Source organism: Crinia signifera, chromosome 1, assembly GCF_055691185.1.
Source record: "Crinia signifera chromosome 1, ASM5569118v1, whole genome shotgun sequence".
NCBI classification, from domain to species: Eukaryota; Metazoa; Chordata; class Amphibia; order Anura; family Myobatrachidae; genus Crinia; species Crinia signifera.
The window spans coordinates 147,410,629-147,425,415 of NC_139217.1; the positions used below are offsets into that span (position 1 = coordinate 147,410,629).

Consider the following 14,787-nt stretch of genomic DNA (forward strand, 5'->3'; position numbering starts at 1 on the left):
TTACTCCTCTAGGAACCATATTCCAGAGAGTACTTGAATTAAACATTATACAGTATGTATGTTTCTTTATACTGTACAGAACAATGGTGTATTTTCTACAGTGAATTGCTGCTAATAATCTAGCTAGCACGTTATCATGCATATGCTAGCAGAATTTAATAATGATTCCCAGCATTTAGCAGTCACCAAAACCCCCAAAGTGTTCTGCACCAGTATTCTTTTGTAAAGAACCAACACACCGGAAATAACGGAACACTGAACAGAATACAGAACACCACATTCTAGAGTATGTTGTGTACATGTTACATTTTTTATAGCAGCAGATTTCAGAAATCTATATTTAACAGTTGAAACTAATTGCTAAGATCATTATGTGCTTTGATGAATATCTCACCCTGGAAATCTTCTAAAGAAAATACAGTATATTACTATTTAACTAACCAACTACAGTCTTATACATTCTTATATGCCGTAATCATCAGTCTGCACTCTGATGATTCAGATTGTTTTCAGTGAGAATTACAACATATGTTATGCGGGGTCTTTAGTTTCCTAAACATCATTGTACTGTTATGAGTCATCTAGTTGTAATCTCCAGAATATTGTTTAAAAAATGTTTTGTGGGACTTATTTCCAGCTGGAAGCTGAATGTCAGGAGCTAAATTTACTATGCAGCACTTTTCAAACTAGGGTTGTTTTGTATAGAACAGCATTGTCAGCCCAATCTAGTGGCCCAAACCAATGAAAAGCACCACATACCGCTTTCAGACAGTGGTGGCTGAAAAACCCGGTAATTACCCGGCTATTGCAGCGCTGGGTTATTCAGCTGCCGCTGTCAGACCCCCTTCACACAGGAGAGGAAATCTCTGTGTATAAAATGTAGACCGAGAGATTTGCTCTATTACACAGGGCTTTGTGTGAAAGGGTTGATCCGAATTTTAAACTCCGGGCCCCCAACCCTGGTCTTTTGCAGGGTCGGAGACCCGGAGTTTAAGATCCAGATCAACCCTTCCACACAGAAAAAAAATTAAAGAAATTCCCGGGTGGAACTGCTTCACCTGGGAATTCATTTTCTGTGTGAAAGGGGTATTAGTAAATTATTCCTTATTTTTTTGGAAAAAATTTCACCATATTTAGATACACAATTCTAACACAATATGGGTCAGATGTTTCAAGATGTATTAAGATTCAAAAAGTGATAAAATGGAGAAAAACAATAAGCCAATCAGCTCCAGAGGGCACTGGCCGTGCAAGATTGCTCAGCACACATTGCTGGTGCAGCGCTGTGTGCTGAGCAATCTGAGTGACACTGAATCGCTCAGCACGGAGGCTCAGTTGCTCCATGTGTACGGGGCATTACTCTCCCTATGGGCCCAATGCATTAAGGCCCTTATTCTGGTTCACTCGCCAAGGCAAATTCCTTCTCAAATGGACAAAACCATGTGCACTGCAGATGTAACCAGAGGCGAATTTAGGGGTCAGGCTGCCCCTAGGCACAAAATTTTTGTGCCCCCCCCCCCCCCTATTTTAATGTAATCATATATGTATATACATTGTTATTTATATATTTCATTAAAATGTAACTGTAGCCCACCTTAAAAAAAATTTAAGCACTCTGGACTGCTCACTGTACGGAGGACCCGGAGGGAGGGAGGCACTTATTAGTACAGTGATTAGCACAGTGTCTCCATCAGTCTCTCTCCGGCTCACACACTGTGACTAACTGAGTGCAGGGAGGATCTGCGCGCTGCTCAGCTCAGCTGCTGGATACACAGCAGCCAATAGACTGTGTGTGTGTGTGTGTGTGTGTGTGTGTAGAGTAACCAATGGGCTGGAGCCGGCAGCAGTGAGCCTGAGCCATTTCCGGACGCGCAGGGGGACCGTCGGACCCAGCCACTAAGCGGTGATGTAATGTGCATGGCAGAGTGGGTGGGCAGTGGCGGGTGACGAGCGGCGCTGCCGCCGACATATGGTAATTCATGTCTGGGGGGGGGCGGCGGCGCTCGTCACTTGCCACTGCCCACCCGCTCTGCCATTTAACAGAATGTCAGCCTGCATGCCGCCCTTAATTGGTGCCGCCCTGAGGCCGGTGCCTCACGGGCCTAGGCACAAATCCGGCCCTGGATGTAACATGTGCAGAGAGATAGATTTAAGGGAGTTATTTTGTTTCTGTGCAATGAAAATACTGACTGCTTTATTTTTACACTGCTACACATGGTTTTGTGCATTTGAGAAGGAATTTGCATTTGTGATTGAACCAGGTTAAGGGCCTTCAAAAGCTTCAAAAAGGGAAAGACACCAGAATTCAAAAAGGGAAAGCATGAATGACAGGCACATATGCATGAAGCGGGAATCTTTGCCTATCTCATGTGCTGCATAATAAAGCACATTTAAACTAACAAAACAAGTCTGTAAACAAACATATGCAGAGCACAACACATAACACACACACAGAGGCGTAACTAGATATTCGTAGGCCCCATAGCAAAAGTTTGTAAGGGCCCCTATATAGCAACTGATGGAGATAATGTATGCAAAACATATTAGTTTGACAGCAAAGATGGGCCCCAGCAGCTGCACCCCTTGCATAGTAGTTACGCCCCTGCACACACATACATGTAAATATACTATACACACACATATTACCTACAGCAGCACCTTGTTGTAGATGGGGAGAAGAGCAGACAAGATATAACTAAGTAGTAGTACGTTTATTTATAAGGCGCCGCAAAGTGTCCGCAGCGCCGTACATAGCAAACAAAAAAAAACTAATTGCAAGGTAACGTACAGGGTGTGTTGAAAAATACAGTATAAATAGGGGTATAGCTGGTAGAACTAAAATCAGCATCAGTTCAGAAGTAGCTGTGGAAACTGTTGAGGAGACTGAAGATGAAGTAGAGGAAGGGAAGAACAGGACAGGAGCACAGGTGAGGTAATGAGGTAGGGTGAGTACGTGAGGAAGGAGGACCCTACTCATAAGAGTTAACATACTAAAAATAGGTGGTTGGACGAACGAAATACAATAGGATAAGTAGGAACGGAGGGGAACGGAGGCAGGATAGGAGGATCAAAAGAGGTTAGGAGGAGGGATAGGCTAGTCGAAAAAAGTGGGTTTTGAGGGAGCGCTTGAAGGAGGTAAGGGAATCAGATAGCCTGATGGGTGGCGGGAGGTTGTTCCAGTGCAGGGGGGCAGCGCGAGAGAAGTCTTGGACATGGGAGTGGGAGGAGGTGATTAGGTGAGAGGTCAGTCGGCGGTCAGCGATGGAGCGAAGAGGACGGGAGGGAGTGTGGATAGAGATCAGTGAAGAGAGGTAGGGAGCTGTGGAGGAGGAGAGAGCCTTGTAGGTGGTGGTGAGGAGTTTAAAGAGAACTCGGAAAGGAATGGGGAGCCAGTGAAGAGATAGACAGAGGGGGGAGGCGGAGGTAGAGCGGCGGGAGAGGAAGATGAGCCTAGCAGCAGCGTTAAGAATGGATTGGAGAGGTGCAAGGTGGGTGAGAGGTAGCCCAGAGAGAAGGATGTTGCAGTAGTCAAGGCGGGAGATGACAAGGGAGTGAATGAGAATTTTGGTCGCGTCAGTGGAGAGGAATGGTCTGATGCATGAGATGTTGCGTAGGTGAAAGCGGCAAGACTGTGAGAGAGCACGAATGTGGGGGGTAAAAGAGAGGGAGGAGTCAATGATGACACCGAGGCAGCGTGTTTGGTCGACGGACGTGATCTCGGTTTCACCAATGCTGATGGAGATAGAGGGAGAAGAGGGGATGTTCGGGGGATGGAAGATTAGAAGTTCAGTTTTAGCCATGTTTAGTTTCAGGAAGCGTTGGGTCATCCAGGCTGAGATGGCCGTGAGGCATTCGGAGACCTTGGACAGGAGTGATGGGGATAAGTCGGGGGAGGAGAGATAGATTAGGGTATCATCAGCATAAAGGTGGTAATGAAAACCATAGGAGCTGATGAGGGTGCCCAGAGAGGTGGTGTAGAGGAAGAAGAGGAGAGGGCCAAGGACTGACTCTTGGGGAACACCGACTGGCTGCGGGGTAGTAGGAGAGGAGGAGCTCGGAGTGGAGACGGAGAAGGAGCGATCGGAGAGGTATGAGGTGAACCAGGAGAAGACCGTGCCAGTGATGCCAAAGGAGCGGAGGGTGTTGAGCAGGAGAGGGTGGTCAACAGTGTCAAAGGCAGCCGACAGATCAAGCTGGATGAGGATAGAGAAGAGGCATTTGGATTTAGCCGATAGAAGATCGTTAGTGACTTTGGTCAGGGCAGTTTCAGTGGAATGTAAAGGGCGGAACCCGGATTGGAGGGGGTCTAGAATGGAGTTAGCACTAAGGTGGCTTAGGAGACGATTATAGGTCAGACGTTCTAGGAGCTTGGAGGCAAAAGGGAGGAGGGAGATGGGCCTATAGTTGGATGGAGAGTTGGGGTCCAGATTTGTTTTTTTTTGAGAATTGGGGAGACAAGAGCGTGTTTGAAGGAGGAAGGGAAGATCCCAGAGGATAGGGAAAGATTAAAGAGGTGAGCCAGGTGAGAGCAGACTGACGGACTGAGACGACGGATAATATTGGAGGGGATAGGATCGAGCGGGCAGGTGGAGGGAGAAGCGGATTGAAGGATAGAGTGGACTTCAGCAGCAGTGGTGGGGTAAAATGAGGACAGGGGTTGGAAGGAGGGGAGTGGAGATGTAGGAGGGGAGGAGGGAGAGGGTGAGGTCATGGCAGCAGTGATGGCAGTCCTGAGAGAGGAGATTTTGGTTGAAAAGTAGGTAGCAAAATCAGCGGCTACGATGGAGGACGGAAGAGCTGGAGGAGGGGGGGAGAGCAAGGAGTTGAAGGTGGCGAAGAGCCTTCGGGGATTGGATGATTGGGAAAGGATGAGGGACTTAAAGTAGGATTCCTTGGCCAGAGCAAGGGCAGAGCTGAAGGAGGAAAGAATGAATTTGAAATGGAGATAATCCGCAAGGGAGCGTGATTTCTTCCAGAAGCGCTCAGCAGTGCGAGAGCACTTTTTAAGGAATCGGGTGATAGGCGAGTGCCACAGTTGGGGGTTGGAGCATCGAAGGGGGATAGAGGAGGGAGGGCAGGCAGAGTCCAATGCCGAAGATAGGGTGTCATTATAGAGGGAGGCGGCGAGGTTCGGGCAGGACATGAGGGCGATTGGGGCGAGAAGAGGACACAGCGTGTTTGAGAAGGCAGCAAGATCAAGTGTGTTGATGTTATGCCGTGAGACAATGCGCTTGGGAGGGGGGGTAGGAGAGGGGGAAGCAGTGAGGGAGAAGGAGATGAGGTGATGGTCAGAAAGAGGAAAAGCCAAGATAGTGTAGTCAGTAAGGGAACAAGAGCGAGAGAAGACAAGATCGAGGGAGTGTCCTTGGATGTGGGTGGGAGAGGTAGTCCACTGAGATAGGCCAAGAGAGGAGCAGAGAGAGAGGAGTTTGGAGGTGCCAGGATCAGCGGGGTTATCCAAGGGGATGTTAAAGTCACCAAGAATGACAGATGGCAGGTCAGAGGAGAGGAAGTGTGGAAGCCAGGCGGTGAAGTTGTCAAGAAATTGGGAGATAGGGCCAGGGGGGCGGTAGATTGCAGCGACACGGAGGTGGTAGGGGTAGTATAGACGGATAGAGTGAGACTCAAAGGAGGAGAAAAGGAGAGAGGGTTCAGGGTGAATGACACTGTGGGTGCATGAGGCTGAGAGGAGAAAACCCACACCGCCACCTTGGCGACCGTCAGGCCTGGGAGTGTGAGAGAAAGAGAGGCCACCATGGGAGAGAGCAGCTGGAGAGACAGAATCAGAGGTGGAGAGCCAGGTCTCGGTGATAGCAAGGAGGTGGAATGCTCTAGAGATGAATAGGTCATGGATGGCAGGGAGTTTGTTGCAGATGGATCTGGCGTTCCATAGTGCACAGGAAAGAGGGGGGGGGTTGTGTATTTATGTGGATAAGGTTTTTGGGATTGCAGAAGCTAGGGGGGGTCGTTGGGAGGGTGGGGTGCGGGGGCGAGTGGTCAGGATAGGTATGGGATGGGAGGGGGAGGAGCAATTGGAGAAAGTGAAGTTGAGAGATTAACAGCCATGAGGAACCGAAGGTGAGAGGGTAGGTTAGTGAAAGCAGACAGAGGGATTTGGGAGGACAGACAGCGTCTGTAGTAGATTTGCGATGATGTGGTAGAAAACAGAGTGAGAGAGAAGGTAACAGGCAAGGAACTACTGTCAGAGAGGAGACAAGTGGGTAAAATCAGTTTGATTGAGTAATCCAATTAAGTATGAAACAACAAGTGAGAGGATGAAGGGAACAGAGAAGGTCAGGAGTGAGGCAAATGTGAGCAGGCGTGAAGAGGGAAACAGGGTGCGATAAATGTGTGGCAAAGATAAGAGAAAATAATAGTGAATGAGTAAAATGAAATACAATGTTGGAAAAAAATATAGATAAAATGAATTAAATGTCAAAATTGAGCAACAGGTTACAATAGGATAGAAAGAAGATGAATGTATTACAATAAAATAGAATATGAAAATTTAGACTGTGTTCAAACTCACCTTTTCAGTATTCTAACTCACCTGCTTCAGTTTCCAACTCACAAGTCACTTAAGTAATCAAGCTTCACTTTAGTCTGCAAGCTTCCCTCTCAATGAGCAAGCTCCCAAATGAGCTCTGCCCCTCCTTATATAGTATGTCAGGCCCTTGTTACACTCAGCTCCTCCCCTAATCTTCCTTGACACCTAGATTTAGCTCCTCCTTCTAGTATCTGTTCACACCTAGTAACAATACACTATACAGATACAGGCACAACCAAAATCACACTCAGATTTCTCCCTCAAAATTACAGTCTCTATACAGAAAGACAGATAAAGAATACAAGACAGACAGAGTGCAAGATAACTCACATGCTTCAGTTTCCAACTCACAAGTCACTTAAGTAATTAAGCTTCACTTTAGTCTGCAAGTTTCCCTCTCAATGAGCCTCTCAATAACTAAGGAGAGAGCAGGGACAAAAGTGTGCAATTCTAATAAAGTCGTGTCATATTGGCTCCTTCCCCTCCCCACTGACCCCCAAACCTTGGTACCCCCTGCATGCGCTACTACTCAGAGAGAAAACCGCAAAAGTAATATCCTCTGTTTCTTTATTTGTGGGTAACTTAATAACCTTACCGCCTCATCTCATCTACAATCAAGTGTGGCTTGGAGGGGTGGGCCTGTTTGCATGCTCCAGTAGACTCTGGCATTGTTAAATATTTTTATTTATATATATATATATATATATATATATATTTATATATATATATATATATATATATATATATAAATACAAAGAGCTTTGGCACTCTGGAGGAAGGGTATCAGCTGTGGGGGTGCCTTACTGACAAAGTCAATATCGAGGGGAGAAGTTCTGCGTCAGCAAAAAATCAGAGTCGGCACTCTCCAATAAAGGTATACATTTTTAGTAAAAGGAATACATCACAAATGCTCCAAAGGTCATCAACGTTTCATGGCCCAACCGGCCATTTCTTCAGGATGTGGGCTGCGGGTAAAGGGTGTGCACCCTGGCACCTGCACACCCTTTACCCGCAGCCCACATCCTGAAGAAATGGCCGGTTGGGCCATGAAACGTTGATGACCTTTGGAGCATTTGTGATGTATTCCTTTTACTAAAAATTTATACGTTTATTGGAGAGTGCCGACTCTGATTTTTTGCTGACGCAGAACTTCTCCCCTCGATATATATATATATATATATATATATATATACACGTGGGGGTTTGACCCTGAATGCGCTTCCAATACTAGATAGCGGCCAACCTCTACAAAATCCCCCCTGTTAGTGGGAGATGAGGGACAAGACACGAGAAAAAGATGTAGAGGGCGCTGTAGGAATTCCCACCACCTTATTGTGTGCTCAAGTTTCAAGCAGATAGGTAGAGTAATAATTCAATCACATTTATTAAAAATACAAATGTATGACATTTACAAATTCATATTCTTGTGAACCGCAAGGAAACGACCCGACGCGTTTCGTCTCCGAAGAGACTTCCTCAGGGGTACACTGTGGGTGGTACAGAATGCCATAAGAATCATATATATATATATCACACAGAATATTAAAACTTTTTCTTTCAGAAATTTTGAGAAATATGATATATAATACATACCGGTAGAATGCGGTATGTTGTAAAAACAATCTTTTAAAATTCTTTGTAAGAATCAAACAGAGTTCGGAAAGGACTTTGTAAAATTCTGTAAACCAGAGCATGTGTCTCATGAGTCACAAGTAGCAAAATTCTACCACAATAACAGGAGGAGCAAAAGTAGGAGGATAATGAAGAGGAGGAGAGAAAGCATAAACGAATATAAGGTAAATGGACATACCCAATGTAGACAGGCCTTCAATAAGGGCCCTTTTGGCAGAATAGGGCGCTGGAAAAAAGGGGGAGGAGTGTACCTATAGATAGATGAACCATTAAAGGTCAAAAGGTCACCTAGCACAAGATCAATGCTAACAATTCATTGGCCATACCTACTTTAGGTGGGGTCATGTGCTAATAACAAATCTAGCTCAGGGAAAAGTGAGGCTGAGTAGACAATTATAACCGGGAGAATGCCCAAGACCATAAAAGACTCTAACTCACAACTAAGGGGTCAAAATACCATCATAGAGGCTATAAACGATAGTATAATCACTAAACCTCAATGATGATGGCATCTGAAAAGGACAACTTTAATATAACAGAGGACAACCTGATATCTTACGGGTCCAATAAAGTATGCATGGCTGGGCGATTTATATAAGCACAGTATAGTACCGGCCACATTACAAAAGCATTTGTAGTGTTAGTACCTGGAAATATCGGCATAACAATATTGTACCTCCGCATGATATAAATGACTACATCCAGATGAAATGGCTGGATATATCATAAATCCACATAATCAACATGGCTATGTGATTCACCAATGTATAAATTTCAACAGTATATTCATATGAACAGGGTGACAATAGTAAAGACAATGGATATGTGAATCACAATCCAACAGCATAAGGAATTACAACAGCATAATAGCATAAACAATTGTCAGATATATCAAAGGGTAACCTACCAGAATTTGGTGAGCACAACTGAACTCTCCTGCACCTTTTCCAGAATGAATGGACTATGGGAGGGTGGACCTAATTTATACCCTGAATGTGGGCCGTCCTATCCGGTCAGTGGAAGGAGTGCAAAAACCGGGTATGAGATGTAATGTGGATAGCTGGAATTCTAATTTAAAGTGAAAGTGCAGGGAGCCGTATAATCGGCTGATATAGATAATAGAGGGCCAAGTCACGCAACTAAGTGTCCTAAGTGCTAGTATACCTAACATTCTATAGAGTGCACCTATGCATTCCCCAATCCGATAATGGGGATAATAGTGTTGCTATAATAAGAGCATAAATATTTAAGGGGAAAATAATAAACAGTGTTGAATGGGATAGAAACATTGTGTTTAATGATTAAACCCAATGTTCTTATGAGGTCTGGGTATATATATATATATATATGTGTGTATGTGAAAAAAATTAAATATTTAACAATTGAGCTATTTTATATATTTATTTGTGAAGCATTTAGCCTGGAAATACAGAGTGGTTGAGCACATACTCATGTTCTATAATTGTCTATAGCATAACGAGATTTAGAAACAGATCCAATTAAGTTAGCTGAACTCTGCCAATTCTTATCTCATTTCACTCCGTTCAATAAGCATCTTGGGAACTTTGTCAAATAAATGAGTGTGGAAAGTGATCATGGCACACCCGTTTCACATATTGTCCCTTGAGTGTGGAATAGACTTTTCATGGGAATATTCGGCATCAATTTATATACAGCTAGAGCTGGCTCTTCTGAAATTCAAGACAGATGTATTGTGAGCTCACTGCGACTGTGTCATTTTTTCTGCTTTACGTAACCACTATTGACCACAATATAGTTATAGCAAGTGAAGGAATTGCTTAGAAAATCTCCCTTTTTATTGACTGTTACAGGTGACAGATTCCACTCCTTGCAATTCTCACTTTCACTGTTATTTGGCAAGAGGCACAAAGATTTTGACAAAATCTACCAGCTGGCATGCTTTAATAAATGTCATTATCTATTATTATTAATATTATTATTATGTAATAGCTACTCTCTAAAATGCTGAAAATTATAAATTGTTTTAAAAACTGGGATGGTTCACATATTTTGAAAAGTAATATTAATCCCAAAAGTCGGGACACTAGTACTTTATTGAAGGAGGTTGAGAAGTAATGTTGCACTTTGAAACTAATGTAGGGTACACACCAGGACGACCACCGTCGTATACGACCGATAGACGACCATGGAACGATTTCCCTTGGACTTCCCGGGAGCTCCCAGGCAGTCCCCAGCAAACGATTAGCAAAAAAATGTGTTTTTTTTGCGGAACGATCTAGATCCGATCCCGATGCGCCCGCGATGGTCGTTAAGACGGTCGGATAACTGGTTTTTGTTTTTTTGCAAGAACACATGCGACCGTCGTCAGATTGGCCTTTGAAATTTGAATGAAGGGGCTGGACTAGCAGAGGGGGATAGGAATAGCAGCAGCCATTTTAAACCAGTATATTTCTGCTTTGTTACTAGTGAGGCTTGGTTTATACCTGCTGAACGCTGGACATAGCTATTTACACATTACTTTGTTTTGCCTGCCATTACAAAGTGTCTTTTAACCCTGCACTATGGAGAATGCAGTGATGGGTAGTCACCAGCAATAGTACCTGCTCTATTATGCAGTGCTGAAGCTCAGGCGTCAGAGAGCCCAGCGCAGGAGAGAAAGATCATGCTGGACAAAGCAGTGGCTACTTCAGCGTCAGACTCGTTCGCACATGCCACTGCTCAGGGACATCAGGGAAAATAACCCAGACGATTTTCGTACTTTCTTGAGGATGGATGATGCCACATTCCAGGAATTGCTGCGTCTGGTGACTACCCACATCGAGAAGCAGGATACCAAGTATCGCATGGCTGTCCCTGCTGAGGAACGGCTGGTGGTGACCCTGAGGTTTCTGGCGACAGGACGGTCTCTTGCTGACCTAAAGTTTGGATCCCTCATCTCCCCGCAAGCTTTGGGCCTCATCATCCCGGAGACCTGCAAAGCCATTGTGAAGGTGCTGCAGTGCCAGTATTGCAAGGTAAGGATGAAAAATACACTGTACACTTTATTGTGCAAACAAAATATTTTTATTTATAATTTAGGCCTAGGACAGAAACAGGTTTTTTAGGCCTTTCATATGTAAAACATGTAAAATAGTAAATAGATTTATTGTGTCAACACAAATATATTATAATACCATATATAAAAGATATTGTACAAAAACACACACTATATATAAACATTTAAGTATGTATGACCCAGTTTAAACTTTCCCAATAAGTACGGGCTACTGTGTGGCAGAGGATGTCTGCCGCAGATATGTAAAGGCTGCGGCCCACATGGCGCAGATGCAATGGTCCCGGCCCCATTGATGTGCGCCATACGACATGTGAGCAGTGGCCATCACATACCTGCAGCTGAGACCATGTCTGCCGCACAGTACCCCATACTATTGGCAAAGAAAAAAGGGCAATAAATGGAGTTTGCTCTCCAGATTGAGGAGAATCCTGTTCTCCCTCTGGTAATGCAGGTACAGGTAGCAGCATATAAAAAGAAAAAAAAGACACTCTGGTAAATTCTGAAACAGGCCCTTACAACAGTAGGGATAAGGTACTGTGTGGCAGAGGATGTCTGCTGCAGATATGTAAAGGCTGCGGCCCACATGGCGCATGGTGCAGATGCAATGGTCCCGGCCCCATTGATGTGCGCCATACGTCATGTGAGCAGTGGCCATCACATACCTGCAGCTGAGACCATGTCTGCCGCACAGTACCCCATACTATTGGCAAAGACAAAAGGGCAATAAATGGAGTTTGCTCTCCAGATTGTGGAGAATCCTGTTCTCCCTCTGGTAATGCAGGTACAGGTAGCAGCATATAAAAAGAAAAAAAAGACACTCTGGTAACTTCTGAAACAGGCCCTTACAACAGTAGGGATAAGGTACTGTGTGGCAGAGGATGTCTGCTGCAGATATGTAAAGGCTGCGGCCCACATGGCGCATGGTGCAGATGCAATGGTCCCGGCCCCATTGATGTGCGCCATACGTCATGTGAGCAGTGGCCATCACATACCTGCAGCTGAGACCATGTCTGCCGCACAGTACCCCATACTATTGGCAAAGACAAAAGGGCAATAAATGGAGTTTGCTCTCCAGATTGAGGAGAATCCTGTTCTCCCTCTGGTAATGCAGGTACAGGTAGCAGCATATAAAAAAAAAAAAAGACACTGTGGCCCTTGTGTGGCAGAGGATGTCTGCTGCAGATATGTAAAGGCTGCGGCCCACATGGCGCATGGCGCAGATGCAATGGTCCCGGCCCCATTGATGTGCGCCATACGCCATGTGAGCAGTGGCCATCACATACCTGCAGCTGAGACCATGTCGATGGTAAATGATAAAATAGCCTATTTTTTAAGACAGATCCTCAAAAACAGGAGACTCTGGGTCTTCTATCAGTAAAGAACTGTAGAATTGATGGTACTGGGGGGGTTGAGAAGGCTGTGTAGGTGTTGACTGGGTATGTGTTGGAATTGTGCTCGACTGGCCTGGTACGGTGGCAGGCGGAGTAGGCACTGGTGATTCTAATGACAGTGGTGTGTCTGGTGCACTACCCATGCCAACTATTTTAGTGCCACTGTTGAGATACCCTAAACTGCCATTATACACCAACTCCATGCATAACTTTTCAAAAGTAAGTTGCTGGTCCGGAGCCATGTTTCGAACACACTCTGCCACATAAGTGAAGTAGTTGTCATGTTTGTCCGGGTTTCTTTGCAGGACTCGCTGTGCCCGCATCATAAATTCTTCGTGTGCTGCTGCTTCTCCTTTTTTTCCTTTGCCACGCATTTTTTTGGCACGGGGGAGTGGTGGAGTGGGTTCCAGGGTGGGTGGCGGAGTGCGTGCCGGAGTAGGAGCTTCGCTCGATGTGCATGCATTATCAGATAGGACAGATAGGTCTGGGGTTGCAGGTGGGTAGTCACCAAGCTGTAAAAAAATTGAACATGTTTACTAATCAATTCTATTTACTTCTAATTTCAGTTCCCTACCAGCGTGAATGAATGGAAAGTCATTGCAGAGGAGTTTGAACAGCGATGGAACTTTCCAAATTGCGGTGGAGCCATTGATGGCAAACATGTCCGCATAGCCCAGCCTATCAATAGTGGTTCCTACTACTTTAATTACAAGGGCTATTTTAGCATTGTACTAATGGCTGTTGTTAATGTGAACTATGAGTTTATCTTCCTGGATGTAGGAAGGAATGGCCGCGCATCGGATGGTGGCACTTTCAAGGACACAAAGTTCTACGAAAGGCTCATAGCGAACACCCTTCACTTGCCGTCTGTCCAGGAAACTAAACAGGGGCTTAACTTTGTTTTTGTGGCAGACGAGGCTTTTGGCCTGCACGAGCATGTCATGAAGCCATATGCGCAAAGGGGCCTGAACCATGACAAAAGGATCTTCAACTACAGGCTATCCAGGGCACGGCGTGTTGTGGAAAATGCTTTTGGCATCCTGGCTAGCCGGTTTTGCATTTTCCACACTGCCATTAACCTGAGGGTGGACAAAATTGACTGGGTTGTCACGGCGTGCTGTGTCCTGCACAATTTGCTCCGCAGAAAAGCCACACAGCAAAGGGCTACAGGCACAGCACTCCAAGAAGACCAAGATCTGCCAGAGGAGGTAGTGCAGATATCCTCCTTGCAAACCCCAACACAACACTTCACAGGGAGTGCACGAGCCAAACAGGTGAGGGAAGAGTACATGGCCTACTTTAATGGGGAGGGGGCTGTGGATTGGCAGGAGGAATCAATTAGATAGCCCAACAAATAGACTCACCGATGCAGACTGCGAATTCTCCTCCTCCTGCGCCGTGACTTCTTGGTTTTCCTGTTCGACCATCAGGACTACTCCTGTCCTCATCGACTCCTGGCTGAGGGTGAACGTCAACCTGTCATAGTACCAGAGCGATGTTTGATACATCTCGTCGACTCCAGCACCAGACTTCTTTGCAGCCTCCACCTTCTTGTGTTCCTTTAAGAACACCGTGCGCAGATTCTGGATGCGTTTCCGCACCCATTCTACATTGGCCTCTGGGTGAAATGGGAAACTGTAGCGAGACAAGTCCTCCAAGGCTTGGGTTCTTTTCATTTTGTTCGAATACTCCTTGGATTTTGATCGCCACAGGCATTCATGGGAACGATATTTCTCAATAAACCCTTCTAAAAATTCTTGTTCCTTTGCGTTGGACATTGGGACTGTAAAAAGATAAAACCATTTTAGTTGTTATAGTTATATCCATGTTTTGTTTCATATTTAAATTTTTATAGTTATAGTTATATCCATGTTTTGTTTCATATTTAAATTTTTATAGTTATAGTTATATCCATGTTTTGTTTCATATTTAAATTTTTATAGTTATAGTTATATCCATGTTTTGTTTCATATTTAAATTTTTATAGTTATAGTTACCAGTTTACCTATGTTTTAAGTATTTAAAATGTTAATAAACTTTTATGAAAACCACTATACATTTTATTGTGCAGACAAACAGGTGAGGGAAGAGTACATGGCCTACTTTAATGGGGAGGGGGCTGTGGATTGGCAGGAGGAATCAATTAGATAGCCCAACAAATAGACTCACCGATGCAGACT

The 14,787-nt window shown here is 44.8% G+C and overlaps 2 long non-coding RNA genes across 2 annotated transcripts in view; both read right to left on the minus strand.

The window, feature by feature from the left end:
* The window catches only part of LOC146061726 (uncharacterized), a 105,497-nt gene that overhangs the window by 22,912 nt on the left and 67,798 nt on the right, over positions 1-14,787 (minus strand). The window lies entirely within an intron of this gene.
* On the minus strand, positions 7,751-9,138 carry LOC146026645 (uncharacterized). The gene is made up of 4 exons (XR_014454512.1): positions 9,087-9,138; positions 8,358-8,430; positions 8,141-8,225; positions 7,751-8,034 (listed from the first exon to the last, which is right to left on the minus strand). It is a non-coding gene; the product is annotated as an uncharacterized LOC146026645 (long non-coding RNA).